This window comes from Theropithecus gelada, chromosome 2 (assembly GCF_003255815.1).
Source record: "Theropithecus gelada isolate Dixy chromosome 2, Tgel_1.0, whole genome shotgun sequence".
In the NCBI taxonomy this organism is placed as follows: Eukaryota; Metazoa; Chordata; class Mammalia; order Primates; family Cercopithecidae; genus Theropithecus; species Theropithecus gelada.
In genome coordinates this window covers 108,071,484-108,087,023 of record NC_037669.1, presented here as the reverse complement: position 1 = coordinate 108,087,023, position 15,540 = coordinate 108,071,484, and the positions used below count along the sequence as shown (strand labels likewise).

At 37.2% G+C, this 15,540-nt stretch overlaps 1 pseudogene across 1 annotated transcript in view; it reads right to left on the bottom strand.

Annotated features, from left to right (window-relative positions):
- LOC112619364 overlaps window positions 1–8,511 on the bottom strand; it is a 44,015-nt pseudogene extending 35,504 nt beyond the window's left edge. Inside the window, exon 1 of the transcript XR_003118214.1 lies at window positions 8,337–8,511. The product of XR_003118214.1 is annotated as a eukaryotic translation initiation factor 4E pseudogene (transcript). The remainder of the gene's footprint in view (window positions 1–8,336) is intronic.
- Between the last annotated feature and the right edge of the window lie 7,029 nt (window positions 8,512–15,540).

The window sequence follows — 15,540 nt, the reverse complement described above, 5'->3', positions numbered from 1 at the left end:
TGACCAACATGAAGGAACCCTGTCTCTACTAAAAGTACAAAAATTAGCCGGGCATGGTGGCATGCACCTGTAACCCCGGCTACTCAAGAGGCTGACGCAAGAGAATAGCTTGAACCCAGGAGGCAGAGGTTGCAGTGAGCTGAGATCTCGCCATTGCACTCCAGCCTGGGTGACAGAATGAGACTCCGTCTCAAAAAAATAAATAAATAAAATAAATACAAAAATTAGCCGGGCATGTTGGTATGCATCTGTAGTCCCAGCTACTCCAGAAGTTGAGGCATGAGAATCGCTTGAACCCAGGAGGCGGAGGTTGGAGTGAGCCGAGATTATGCCATTGCACTCCAGCCTGGGCTACAGAGCAAGACTCCAACTCAAAAATAAATACATAAAAATAAAGACATTTGTTCAGCCCTTCAAACTGTCAAATGAGTATGTTCTTGGAAAGGTTCCTTGTCATCAAATATAAATTGCAATGATCAAAGGCAAACTACATATCAATACGTAACAAAAAAGAGTTCACCAGGAGTCTACATTGGAGGAGATGAACTCGACGCAGAAATGGTGCACCTCTGGGTTTGCCAAAGCAGAAAAATTCTTGACAGCCTTCCCAAAAGTACAACCAAGTTCTTGTGCCCCAGAGTGGGGTGAGATCTTAGAGAAGAAAGGCATCTGAGGGATTATTTTTGAAGTCTTGTTCACAGGTTTAAGCAGTTACAATCACAAGTCCTTCTGCTCAACCACGACCATCTAGGTTTGCCCATTACTTTATTTTTTAATCTGACACAAAAGGAAAGATGCAGAGGTGAAAAAGGGAGGGGTAGAAAGGTGAATCATACTGTCTGTATCCTGTTCTACCACTTGCCACATTTCTAAAATACCACGATTCCCAGGCACAAGAGGCTGTGTGAATATTTTGTTCTGTTTTTTATTTTTTTACTCAGTACTAATAATACACAAGAGCGAAATAGTTACTGAAACTATTTCCAGTTTCTTGCATTTGATAATCGATGGAGACCCGATTCGAACTGACCTAGACCCTTAGATAACTATCCCAAACAGAGCCATCCCTGAGTAGGTCACAGAGCTTCTCTGTGTCTCTTTATTTGCAAAATCATATTGTATCACCTGTCAAATTTGCAGATTGTTAAGAATTAAGTAAGTTTATGACTATGGAACACCTTTAAAACTCTGAAGCACTAAAACGAATTCAGTGGACAGTGGCAATTATGAAGAGGATGATGATGGAAATGAGAGATACTACAAATGAAAATTCTGTATATTTATGAAATTATGGCTTAGTATTTGTCATTTGAGAATTTCAATGGTTTTGAACATGAGGACTGGGATCATAAAAATTCATGAGCATATTGGTGAGCCTCAAATAAAATCTGTTTTAAATACACAATGTACACTTTCCAAAAGAAAATTTGTGATATGCATATTTATATATTTACTAGCACTATCAAAAGGTACCAAAGACATTAACACTAAGTTCTAAGCATTTTGCAGACTTCTGGAAGCTATTCTTCCCTGCTTGGCCTACATAAGTCACCTCCCTTGAATGATACTTGGGAAGGCCTGGTCATGATCATCTTTAGACATTTGATCTGGCTGAGATAATGTCCTGCCCTATGAAGGTGCTGTGATTTCCGCCAAAGGGTAAAATAAACATTTTTCTCAGTATTATTGTCCAAGAGCTTTTACTTTTGACACTCTGGGTCTGCCTCAAGTGGCGGCTAGGTGATGGAGGACGAAAAAGAGAAGGAGTGCGTAAAACCTGAAGCAAGAACCAGAAGTTTTCCCTAAAAGAAGCTAAGCTTTTTTAGGATGAAGATAAAGATTTAATTTTGCAATATTAATTTCTACTGCCAGTATAAAACTTTATCTTTCTAGGTATCTGTACATGTCTCTGTCCAAAGTACCCTCCTGCTACTAAGGCAAAGGAAAAGCATATTGATTTTTCTGCAAACTCCCATACCTTTCTTTCAAGTTGACTGCTTGGAAATCTATTCAAATTGGAGACTACATCCTGTTTAGGCAGTTGAAGTTGACAGCAGAGCTTTAATTAATAAGGCATGCAAGGACAAAGACACCAGGCCCAAATCAGATGCAGGCGACATCTTCTTGTGGCTGCTCTAAGAAGCATGGCAATCATTTATACTCTACCTTGGTGCTCAGATGAAAGAAATAAGGCTAGAGCATGAAGAGCAAGGCTATCTACTAAGATATGAGAATTACAGCATTCTGGATGAACAGAGTTATATTATCCCTGCTTTCAGATAAGTAAACCAAGAATCAGAGTGCATGGATTACTCTGCAAATGGAGGTAGAAAGCCTGTGCCCTATTTTCTTGTCCATCTTCAATATCCTGTGCTGGGATTTCAAGAACACTTGAAATCCTCTTGCTTTCCTCCTTTTGCCCATTATATTCCTTATCTACGGTGGGCATTTTCAGTGCTGCCAACAGTGCCTATGAATCTATGTTCTAAATGTCAGGACCTGCCAAGGTTTGTTAATTATCCTAACTCCCCCTGCTGGCGGATTTAACTACAACCCCAATTCAAAACTCAATGGAACACAGTAACTGTTTAAAACGTTTTTCAACCTAATTCACATCATAAAAGAGTAGGTCCAAAAAAGGAAGAAAACTGGAAGGTGAATTTTAGTTGAGAACATAACTCACTATAATATAAATAAACTGGAGGTTTAATAGTATTTTTTAAACCAGCCTCTGGGATAAGATTTGTGAAATATGAAGTAGATAAACGTCGGTATAATTTTTCCCCATTCTCTTTTTGTTCCCACACTCCTTTTCATTTTTGTGGCTTGTGATATTTCCCTTTGTCTCTAAGCTCTAGACTTCTACTTAATAAGTACCAATAAAGATTGTATGTTATCCTTAAACAGTGGTAGCATTCCCCACCTGCTAATTGCTTTATTTGTACTTACTGTTTCCGCCCTCTCATCAACAGGGGCTTTAGTATAAAGGGCAATGAAGTAGAACGTGATGAGGCGAACAGGAGCCAGCCGAGTGAATGCTTCTATAATTACACAGTAGCCTGGAGTAGCTCTTCTCAAATCAAATTATGAGCCTGGATTACCTAAAACTCTCAGGACACAGCCCGGGTTTTCATTTGTCTGTAGGTTACTGTCGACAAGCAGCCTTCTTTCCCCTTGCCATTATTCTTCACAGAGATTATCAAAGCTCCCATTCCACTGCAATATTCCCAAAGCAATGAGATGCCATGGAGAAGGCCATTTTCTTAAATGGCTTGCCTGACCCCATGTGCTTTACCACTTACTTTTTTTTTAATTTAAAAAAAAAAACTTTTTTTCATGTTTATAACCACCTCTGTCATTTGCATATCAAAGTTGATTTCCAGCTGAGCTTATTCATGATTCTTTGGCAAATATTTATGCTTTGTCAATGTCCCAACCACCCATAAGGCAACAGGAACAAGAGTCAATAGGCCTCAGCAATGTTTGGATCCTTGTTTGAACACCTGACTATACCCTCGGAACTGTACACTCCACTGGAAACAGCATAGTAATAGGACGACCAGACTCGAGGTCAGGCCATCTGGAATAGGGGCACAGATCTGATGCTGGCTAGCTGTGTGGCCCTGTAACACCCGTTCACTTCTCATTTTCTCCATCTGAAAGCCAGGGCAATTGAACTAGATAATCTCAAAGGTCCCTTCTAGTTCTGTGGTTTCATAGACTCAGCACAGTGCTGCACAGATCATGTGCACCGGAGACTTAGTACATATTTAATTGCAGCAGCTAAGCAAAGCAAAATAGCAATCTATTTCTCAAGTGGTTTAAATGTTTATTAAATCAAGATTTGGTCAAAAAGTGAACAAAACATGTTGAGATTTGGTTGGTTAATGCCTCCTAGAGAGAGAATCCAGGCTCAAGTTTTAGCTGTGTGCAGTGTTGGGGTCGGTCTACTAAAGCTTCTAAGAGAGAAGGACTAGATGATCCCTACAGCTGTTTCCAACATTAAAATTACAGCTCAAAAAGATAAAATTCAGGTCACCAATTCCTGTGTGTAATAGTGTGTAATAGTGTGTAATAGTCAGTGTGTAATAGTCAGTGTGTAATAGTGTGTAATAGTGTGTAATAGTCAGTGTGTAATAGTCAGTGTGTAATAGTGCACTTTATCTTCTTGAGGAAAAAATGGATATTTTTATGAATAATTGTTTTAAAAATTCTCCATTCTGTAACACTCTATAATAAAGATTTTTCATTTGGTTTAAAATAAGTATTTAAAATGGGCATAGTGATCGGGAAGACAGGTAAGATCATAACCATTACAAAGTTAAGAGAATGTTTCAGATATGGTCATAGTGATGCAGTCTGAGGTCACAAGCCAATTTGTTAAGGTGACGCTTAGCTATCACCAGAAAGGTAATGATCATTTTATTTTCACGGGTAGTATCTTAATGTAGAACGTTATACCAAACAGAACTTACATTACTAGTTGCATTTCTGTTTAAAAAAAAAAAAAAAAAAGCCATGTTTCCCATACTTAAAAAAAAAAAAACAAAAAACTACTCATTAGCAAAAATGTTACAAAATAAACCCAGTTTTAAATTGTTTCCACTTGAGAACTAAAGGACTTTGTTAATGATGAAAATTTAATTTAGGTTTACGTATTAGTGTTCCTAATTGAAAAATTATAAGCATAAGCGCTAGCACTTTCTAAGTACTTCTGTATTTACTTAAAATAAAAGCTATATCCACAGGACTAACCCACCCAACAAGTATGATATCAATAACACCACAGTCCTTTTTTTTTTCTTTTTTTAAGGAGCCAGAGTCTTGCTCTGCTGCCCAGGCTGACAGCAGTGGTGCAATCTCTGCTCACTGCAATCTCCACGTCCCGGGTTCAAGCTATTCTCATGCTTCAACCTCCCCAGTAGCTGGAATTACAGGTGTGTGCCACCACTCCTGGCTTTTTGGTTTTTGTTTTTGTTTTTGTATTTTTAGTAGAAATGGGGTTTCGCCATGTTGGCCAGGCTGGTCTCAAACTCCTGACCTCAAATGATCCACCTGCCTCAACCTCCCAAAGTTCTGGGATTACAGGTATGAGCCACCACACTCAGCCTAGAACCATTCTTAACACTTGAAATGGCAATGGCCCCAACACGCATGTGGTACTTGTTGTGAAAAATTATCATCCTTTGTGAGGATAATGGTGAGGATAAAACTGAGATGGATGGGCAAGTGAACATCATTTGGGAATGCATTAGATAAGTAGATACAAAAGAATTCTTAACTTCCAAGTGCACACCTTACACAGAGATAACAGGAATTTAAATTCTGGTCGTTCAAGTCCAATCTGAAATCCTTCTTCCAAAATTTTCCTGAAACATTTGCAAAACTTTTAAACCTACTTTGCAAACTTGAAAATTTACAAAAACAATGAGATTAGTTCATTTGGGTTTGATTTTAACCAATATTTTTCTCCCTTACTTATGGTTGAAGCAGGCAGAGAAAATAAATTTTACCAATAATTAACTATATAATAGTTGTTGCTTTCCAATTACAATATCCTTTCCTTTTATCTTATTTACTTCCCATTAACAATACTATATCTGACTTGGTCTCATAAACTGCTATGCATACACACACAGAGAGACACAAATTTTGTATGTATGTGTGTATATGTACTTAAAATATGTATTTTATGCGTATAAAATTATATGTAACATGTACTTATACTGCACACACATGCACACAGACAGCATGCAAAAGGAAGTATTGCTTGGTTTTCGGGTTACTCTGTTTTTTAAGAACAATGCATTGGTTTTTTATATCTCCATTTCTAACCAGCAACTTACTCTCAAAACTTTCTCCTATGTACGCTTGTAAAACATTCTTGTATGACATAATGGTTATGCATCCAGTATCTGAAGCCAGACTATTTGGGTTACAATCCTGGTTTACTTTCCTTTATCTGGATAACCTTAGGAAGTGGCTTGACTTCACTGTGCCTGAGTTTCCTCATCTATAAAATGGAGATCATATGGCATTTGCTTTGTAGGATTTTTGTGAGGATTAAATAAGTTCATATGCATAAAGTTTAGAATAGTACCTACCACATAAGAAGCAGTGAACAATTAGATACTACTATTATCGTTGCCATTGGCTTAGTTAATGCTATGTGTCTACAACTAAACGACTTTCTTTGTTAAAGGTTTTCCAAGTACATCAATCTTTCCCTTTACCTCCACCATTCTTCACTAACATAGAAGAGTTTCACTACTGTTATTTTCCACAAATACTTCTGCCAAACAAAGTTCTCAACATGGCTACAGAGAGGCACAGTCCAACAGAACTTTCTTTGATGGAGAAAATATTCTATATCTGCATTGTTCAATACTAGCCACCAACCACATGCAGTTAATGAGCACCTGAAGTTTGACTAAGGAATTGAATATTTTATTAAATTTAATTTTAATTTTAATTAAAAGGGCTATAATGGCTAATAATTATCATATTGAACAGCACAGTTATGGAGGATTTTGCAGTCACACCAAGACTTGAATACGTGGCTCTACCCCTTACTAACTCTGTGACATCTCATTTCTCAGAGCCTCAGTTTCTTAATATGTAAAATAGAATAATACCTCTCACCTAGAAAAAATGCAGTCATTATAAAGATCCTAGTTTAGTGCAATTTCTATTAATTTTCCCATCTCCCTACCCTATGTTAAATTGGTATTATTTGGGCAGAATGGCTCTTAGAATGGCCAGATACAGAGCAGAAAGAACCTTTTAGCTCTTTTTAGATTTCAAAATTAAAAGCACTACCCCCTCAAGTTTTCACTTGCTCCACTGTAACTTTCAGTCTTGAGTGGAAATGTGATGCTGCTTTTTGTTAGAGACCCCTGAAAATGTCTGAGCATCTCTCAAATGGCAAGAAACTAACAGAATCCTCAGGACACTCTCACACTGCTAGAGCTGCATGTGGGGTCCCCAGCAGCCGTGGTCATGGAGAGCTCATATATACAAGCTCCCCCAGATGGTGCACTGTGATCCAGCAGCCTCTTGTTGCTTGCTCGTCAAAAAGCAATCATTGGAGCCTTGGTTCCAATCACCTTGTGATCCGGCATCAATATCTTCATTATATGGAACCAATCTCAAATAGTTGGGGCTTCCAGGAGATTCTCTTTACATTGAAAACCCCTTGCAATTACGTTTTTTAAAGGTGGTAGAAGAAATATTCATGTATCGTGGAAAGAGAAGTGCAGTCTCTTCCAACGTCTTCAAGGATGTGGTCATAGGGGTCTGGGAGACACAACCTCAGGACAAATCTGAGCAGTAAATCACAATCCCAGGTCTACTGTGAAAAACTGTAGGAGTACAGATGGCGGCATTAGCACTCCTAAAATTGGAACTTAATTTCAGAAGGGCAGATTTCAGGGAGTCTAAGATACTTTATCAGCAGCCTCAGTCCTTTTCTGGAGTTATATCCTCTCTGGTGAGAAAACCTTTTACTTCTTTTGGATACTTTAAAAGTTTTAGCCAACTTGGATTCTTACCAGATCCTGAACATAAAGAGTTTCTGGATATCCACAACTATATCAGAATAATATATCATGATTGTACCAAAAATAGGAAGAACTATACATCCACACAACCATTATAACCTGTATGCCCAGTGAATTGGGGGTTGGGGGACAGCATGGGTGAGAAATATTGATTTCACCCAACTCTGAGATCATCTATCTCTAAAGGAAAAAAAAAAATCTCCAAATTATGTGAGACAGCATGGTGCTGTGGCACAGCAGTGGCTTGCTGTCATAAAGACCCACTCCTTATCACTCAGTGACTTTATTTGGGATTTGGGTCCAGTTACTTGACTTTTTAAGCCTCTGGGTCTGTAATATGTGGATAATACTACTTTATTTTGAGGATTATAAGGATTCATTAGGCAACGTTGGAGTGCTTAGCACAATAACTACTATGGGTTGATAGTAAACAAAGATTTGATTTCTTCACTCTTTAGATATTTTGAAATGATAACTAGCCCAATCTGTCCAAATGTCCAAACATTTAGCCCAAAATGTCCAAACTTTACCTTTTATCCACATTTCAAAAATGGGTTAATTATGCATTAAGCTGGGATATCAATGTCAGCGAACTTTGATTAAGATTTGGAATTTAGTAGTCCTAAGCAGGTAATAAGGATTTTGTTTTTCCCTGATGCATAAATTAGAGGAGTAAAACATCCAAAATACAGGTTTGGGGCACTGTTTGCCTGGATTAATACAATTTCTTCACCAAACTCCAGCCTCTTATTGTTGTTACTGAAGAGATCATCTCACTATCGGTTTTGATTACACCAACTCTATTCTCCTCTAGAGCCTTCTTAAATGGACTACACATAAGGAACAGGACCCTTTTGAGCAGCTTTAGAGGCCTCTTCTTGGTCATGATTACATCCAAGGAAGGCCTCACTTCCTGTATCTCCTTCTGTGTCCCTTGACAGGCTCCTCTCATGCTGACTTGACCAACATCTTATTCAAAACAACCTCTGAATTTGCCTCAATTTTTAGATGGTATTAACCATACAGTGGGAAGGGTTGAAAAAACGATATTTCAGGCCCATTCCAACTCTGCACTTTTGTGATTTTAAAGTTATCCAAGTGTCTCAACCATCACTTATTCACTCTCCCATCATAGCTATTTTATTCTTTTCAACAAGTACCAAAGTGGAAACACACATCCTCCTTTCATTCCCATCCTACTGCCTCCGCAAAGCTTTATCCAGAATGGAAAGTAAACTTCTTTAGTTTCTCAACTTAAAACTGTAATTAATTAAAAAAAAAAAAAGTTCTTCCGATTTTTAGCTATTTAACTTGGAGAACACCCAAACCCAGTGCTGAGCATGTAATTACCACACCATAAATACCTGTTAATTGATTGACAATGTTAATATTATCATTCTTTTCACCTCACATACTTGTTCAGTGTTTTACCTGTTGTCTATTTATCCTCCGTGCCTACCTCCATTGTTGTCTTCTCTTAAACTACAAGCTGCAAAGCATAGAAGCCATGTTTCTTTGACTCAATGTGGATAATAGGCTATAGAGAGATGCTTAAACAGGCTTTTCAATTGATTGATTAATACAACGATTGATGGATGGATAGAGGAAAGGGTGAATGCATTATAGCATTCTCCATTTGCTATTCCAACAGGCTAAATTTACCAAAAGGGTCTCGCTTTGCCTCTGCCCCCTGAACAAAGCGCCAGAGGTAGGTGAGTGAGAGGGGTCAAGGAACAGCCATCCCTACTGCACACAATAGAGGAGGATGTCTTGCAGAGGATACAGCTTTTTCTTTGGCTAATTGCTGCAAGACATCTTTTGAAGCAAAGTGGTTATTTTCTATTATTTCTTGGTCAGTTTTCCCAGGGTAACTTAGACTTTTTAAATTGAAAAAGAAAGAAAAAAATCCAGTGAACCCTACATTTTTTAACCCCACGCTTCCGAACTTTGAGTCACGTTAAGTGCAACTGATTCCCCTCCCATTGACAACGTATTTATTCATTTCCTAGAGCAGTACACATTCCACCCACAGACTGTGTAGGTTTCATAGGTTTTTATATAGGCTTCATAAACCTATTTTAAAAAAGGAAAAAAAGAGATAAGTAAAATATTTAATTCTTTAAGTTGCCAGATTTAATTTATAATGCAATTTAATTGCAAGTTCAAATTAAGGACCTTGGGACTCAAAACGTTTTTTTGTTTGTTTGTTTGTTTGTTTTCTCTTTTGACCAAATTGAGGAACAGGCAGGACTAGACACATAGGAGCAGAAGACAGATAGATCTCAGGGTTTTCATGAATTCTGGCTAGAAGTATAAAACCATGTATCTGCTCATATGTGTTACTTCCAATGCAACATGCAAACGAATGAGTTCCTTCTGGAGATACATCCCTGTGGGCATTCCAAGGGCACTGACTAAAAGTCCATTACTCTCTCCGCCACTTAAGAAAATGCAAACTAGAAAACAGTCAAATGCATTTTTTAATTGTTCATTCATTCATTCATTCCACAAATATATATAATCTACAATGTGCCAGGTATGGTGCTAGGTACTGCCAATCCACAGGTGAAAAGATATACAAACTCCCTGCTGTCATGAAGCTTACAGTCACATTGTTTGGCCCTTGGTTTGCTAAAAGTTAATTAATTTGACACAGCATACCTTGGTTATTCTGATCTCTTCTCTTTGGCTCCTTGGCACAGGTCTGTAGACTGTAGAAAGAAGAGAAAGAAGCAGGATTTAAGCTAATGGAGGGATATGACTCAATCCTCAACAAACTCTCAGTCCACTGGGTAGGGAGGAACTGGCCAGGATGGAGCCTGTGCCCTTCCCTTTAGCACTGGGGCCATCACAGTAATGTGGCTCTGTAGTCACTCTAGAAATCGTCATTAACCATTCATGGTCAATGGAGACTCATGGCTCTTAGTAGAGGCTGCCATAATATGCTATTGTAGAAGAACGTTTCACGACAAGTTATGGTCAGATTGTTAACTTTATAAAGTAATTTATAAAATATTATCTGCAGTATGATACAATTTCAGTTAAAAGAAAAAGCATCTCTATGCACAAAAAAAGATAGCTAGAATATATGACAACATGTTGGCAATGGATATAGTTCTGTTTAGGATTGTAGGTGCTGTGTGTGCATTTGTGAATACATGTGAACATGTATGCATATGCTTTTCAAATGTTTTCTAAATTTCCTGCAAAGAAAATGTACTAAATTATTTAATTATAAGGAGAAAAATTGTATCCCTCTCCCCAGAAATCTACATCAAATATTAGTGCAACAGAAGGTGGGCTCCAATGAAAGAGGAGCCAGACGCCTATCTAGGCAGCCTCTTCCTCCTCTGTGGTTTAGGAGGTGATATTGCTTGACCTGTCCACACTTGGAAGTAAAGCTCTGAAGTTTTTCTTGTCAAATTTTACTTGGACCTATTAGCCCAGAGCAAAGTAGTAACCACAACTTTTCAAGCCCTGCTATTAAGTGCAGTTATGGTGATATTTCATCACCTATGAATAGTTGGTAATTTTTACAATATCACTTAATCTACCAAAATAAATTATACATGTATCAAAAACGTCATTAACAGAAACTTAACACAATGATATCAAACATATGACCTTTCAGCAAGTAAGATATGTATGTGTTTATATATATATATATATATATATATACCCACACACACATATATATATATCACCCTTTCCTCTATCCATCCATCAATCGTTGTATTAATCAATCAATTGAAAAACCTGTTTAAGCATCTCTCTACAGTCTATTATCCACATTGAGTCAAAGAAACATGGCTTCTATGCTTTGCAGCTTGTAGTTTAAGAGAAGACAACAATGGAGGTAGGCACGGAGGATAAATAGACAACAGGTAAAACACTGAACATGTATATACATATGTGTGTGTGTGTGTGTGAATATATATATAGTATTTCTAAATCAGCCAAGGTGTTATCCCAACCTGAGACATATATATTAAAAAGAAAGAGTGTGCTAAAACAAAAACAATGGTATAGCATACTTTCTTCCATTTTAGTTTGTTTCTTCCAAACCGAATCCCCACTCCCTTTGCTTGGAGGAAATACGAGGCCATTCTCCAGTGAGGGGAAAGCAAATGATTGTGCAAACTCAGACAGAATCAGCCTGTCACAAATTGGCAAATACAATTAATGGTTAGTTATCTACAATGACTTCAGTCCTGTCACTTTTCAATTTTCTGGTCAGCATTCCAAAAAGGAACCAACTCTAATTAGTAAAATAATTCTTCAGGTCTTTATAGAGCTGATTCTCTATAAAGCTCTGTGAAAAGCTTATTTTTGTTTTTTTGTTTTGTTTTAAAAGTTATCATAATTCTCTTACTCCAGTATGAGAGATAAGAGCACTTACATACTTAACCTACCTTCTAACTAGAAAAAATATTTTCAACAATTACTATTATTTTTTTAAGCACGCCTCTAGGCGCACTGAGTTTCTGCTGCCATTAGGTAATCTGTGCTGAATGGTTAAAAAAAAAAAAAAAAAAAAAAAAGCATGCAAACCCCACAGAAAAAAAGTTGTGTTTGAAAGCTAATATGAGATTTGCTTCACCCATGTGAATCATCTCTGGATAATAAAAGAATCTGATTGAGAAGATGATATGTATGGCTAGCACATAGTCAAAATTACAGATGTACGTGTAAATGGTTAAAATTAATTACTGGCTCCATTTAGAAAAGAATCTCCTCTGGACAAAAGAGGGTTTGAGTACATCTCCCTGTTCTTCACTCCTCTACCTTTGAGCTTTTGGGGGGCCAGAAATGCTAACCTTAATTAATGGAAGACCCACTAGACCCCAGGCAAGGGTTTGGGTCCCAGGCCCAGGTCTCCTCCTGCGCCTCTCCCGGGAGTAACGAGCAAGCGGGCTTCATTACTGGCAGCTGAGGGGAAGGGTCACTGGGAATGGATTTGCAGGGCCCTCATTGAGCGATCACTCCATGCTGAGAGGAGCTGGCCGTACTCTGGGACACCTGGTCATTAACATTGCTAATTAGCAGCCATTAATCAGGACGCTCGTTTTTTTTTGTTGTTGTTGCATGTCACCGGCTCAGAGGAACCAAGTGAATAAGAAGATTGTTTCATTACCTCCACAAGAGGTAGAATGAAAGCAGTTCCCATCAGCTCAAGATGAGATGGATTAAGGGAAAGGTTAGACAACAGTTTGAGATGAGCTGGGGAGGGGGCGGACGGAGGGGGCCGGGAGACCTGAGCTGTCTGCCCAGGGAAAATCAGTCACCTATAATTAATGAAATCTTCTGCAACCTAATTCTAATCACCGTGTGAGCGGTTCTTCAACGACCAAATTTTTGTATTTTAAGAGCTTTATTTTTTTTCTGTTAGTACAGGGAATTATCTTTAAGTTATTTTAATTCTGTTTGATACTCACTGGGTTTTAAGTTTGATATTTTCAGCCTTCTCATTCTAAATTCATCTTCTCCTTCCCAAAGATTATGAAGTCATTTAAAATTTTAAGTAGTTATAACTAAAACACTTTTAGAATATCTTCACTATTTTATGATTACTTTCCAACCAATGGTCAAAAAGTAATTTTTAAGTAATTTATTCTACAGTTTTTAGAATGGGAATAAGAAGAAGAAATGGTTTATTCTTACTACTAACTGCACCCAAAAGTCAAAAGGGAATGAAATGATTCTATCGATTTGTATATAATAATACTGAGAAGAATAACATGTCATTGAAAAGGGGTATGGAGTGTGTGTGTGTGTGTAAATAAGTTGAGTTCTTCTTGTTAATTCAAATGTAATGTGATAAGCATTCTTTAATGGAATGTTTTCTCTTCTGGAATGTAGTGTTGTGTGTATATACCATATTATATTTATCTTAATTTCTGGAAAATGGAAATCCTGGTAACAGGTTGCATATCTCACAGTTGTTTTAGTTGTCATTTTCCATCTAGAAAAAATGCTGTGAGAATACTTATTTAATTAGCAACTAGTTAGCTATGAATTCATTCTTTTATTAAAATGTTTTCACCCAAGAACTGCAAAACAGATCTTGACTTACATGGGAAGCTCTCTTTATTAAAGAAATAGTGAGCATTTCATCCAGCTTTTTGCTATGTTTTGCTCTGAGTTCCGTGGTGGGTTACAAAATGTGGTTTGCAAGTGGCACTAAGTGACTAGAAAGCAGAAATTGCCTAAGTATTTCGTAGTGTTGTGACCTCATTTGGACATGTGTAATAAATATATATTTGCACATATAATATGTACCCCTGCATTTTCAAAGCAAAATTATTCATTTAATGTGCCCTACATTTCAAACAATGAAAGGCTAAACCTGTTTTTTATGTACTAATTTGCTCTGTTTATGAAGAACTATGAAGTTTCGGGGGGAAGGAGGCAAGTATGTAAAACTAATCTGTAGAGCATTTCAATTGGGTTGGAAATCCGTAATATGATTTCTAGGACTTCATGGGAAAGTTGAACGCTCAAGGGGAAATTACACAAAGAACAGCTGAGAAAAAGTTGCATTCTGGCACAGAATCATGCAAATGGGGCACATTCTTCAGTTTTCTCATGACGGATTGCCTCTGAAACCACTGAGCCAAGCTGCAGCAATGCTAATGAGGGAGATGCATCAATGAACAGTGTCATCCCAGGGGCTTCTAAAGGGGACAAGGGGGGAGTGGGGAGGACAAGAGGGACTTGGAGAAGGAGGAAGGAAGAAAGGAAGAAGAGAGGGACAGACAGAGAAAGAGAGAGAGGAAGGAGAGCAACTGAATTTTTAATACTTAGGCCTAGGTTATTAAAAAACAAAACCAACTTAGCAGGTAGGATGGAAGGTACAAAATGAAGAGTGCTATAATTCTATCCTTTTCAGATTTGAAGGATTTTAAGAAACAAAATAAGATGGGAGAGAAAACTTTTTAAACTATCTGCCCATTGAACAAAAAATGAAATTAAAGTTGGAAGCTAAAATGCTTCTGCCCACAGAATAACTTGTGTGTGGTTTCTTTATAAGGACTCCAGACTACAGTGAAAAAGACTAGGCGATCATCTATGCCAGGAAAAAAAAAAAAAAAAGTAGCACTGTTTCAGTCTAAACTTCTTTGTGATTTCTCATTTAAATATTTTTTTAATTGTAAAAGCATATATTTGTAGCTCATTTACAGAAATGAAAGATAGTTTGCTTGTCATATCAATGATGTTTTGAAAGATTTTTTAATCTTTATGAGCATACACAAAAAGATTAGTTTTTTAAAGAATATTTCTCTTGAGATTAGCAAATGATTACTTGTGTAGAATTCTGTGAGCAGATACATCTTTCTTGAGTTGCCAAAACCATACATATCACTTGCTTCCATACCCACCTAGTAAATACCAAGTTGATAATTTGCTTTGCATTTTACTTCTATTCTGACTTCCAATGCAGTATGTTTCTGGTGGAAATTAAATCAATAGCTACTTACTGAGTGGTTATTACATCTAAGGCACTTAAAGGTATTTTTATAAAGAAATTTGAAAAAACACATAACACTGAAGTTTCAGAGCTTTAAAGTGACATCGAGTTTCCAGACATTATGAGTTAACTCCCTTTATAATAACACCACGGTGAGCACAGCCAATTTGGTATTGATGTGAATTGCGTGGTTTACTTCCAAAATGTCCCAATGAAATGTACTCAGTGCTAGTTCAATCAAAAGTAAAGTTAAAATGCATTTTTTTTCTCTTCAATATCTTGTTTTATGAGCATTTAGCTTTTTAAAAATGTGAACAGTCAGCTGTACCCCCTGTTTACTAGCACTGCTAATTCAGGTCCTTTAGCTAGGTAAATAAACAACTTAAATTGAAAAAAAAATAAATAACTGCGGCAAATTTAAATCCTTTAAGTAACAAAGAGTATATAAGGAATTCTGCTCTAACACATCAGTATAGGTTGGTGCTAGAATAAAATCCTTTTTGTTATTTTGCT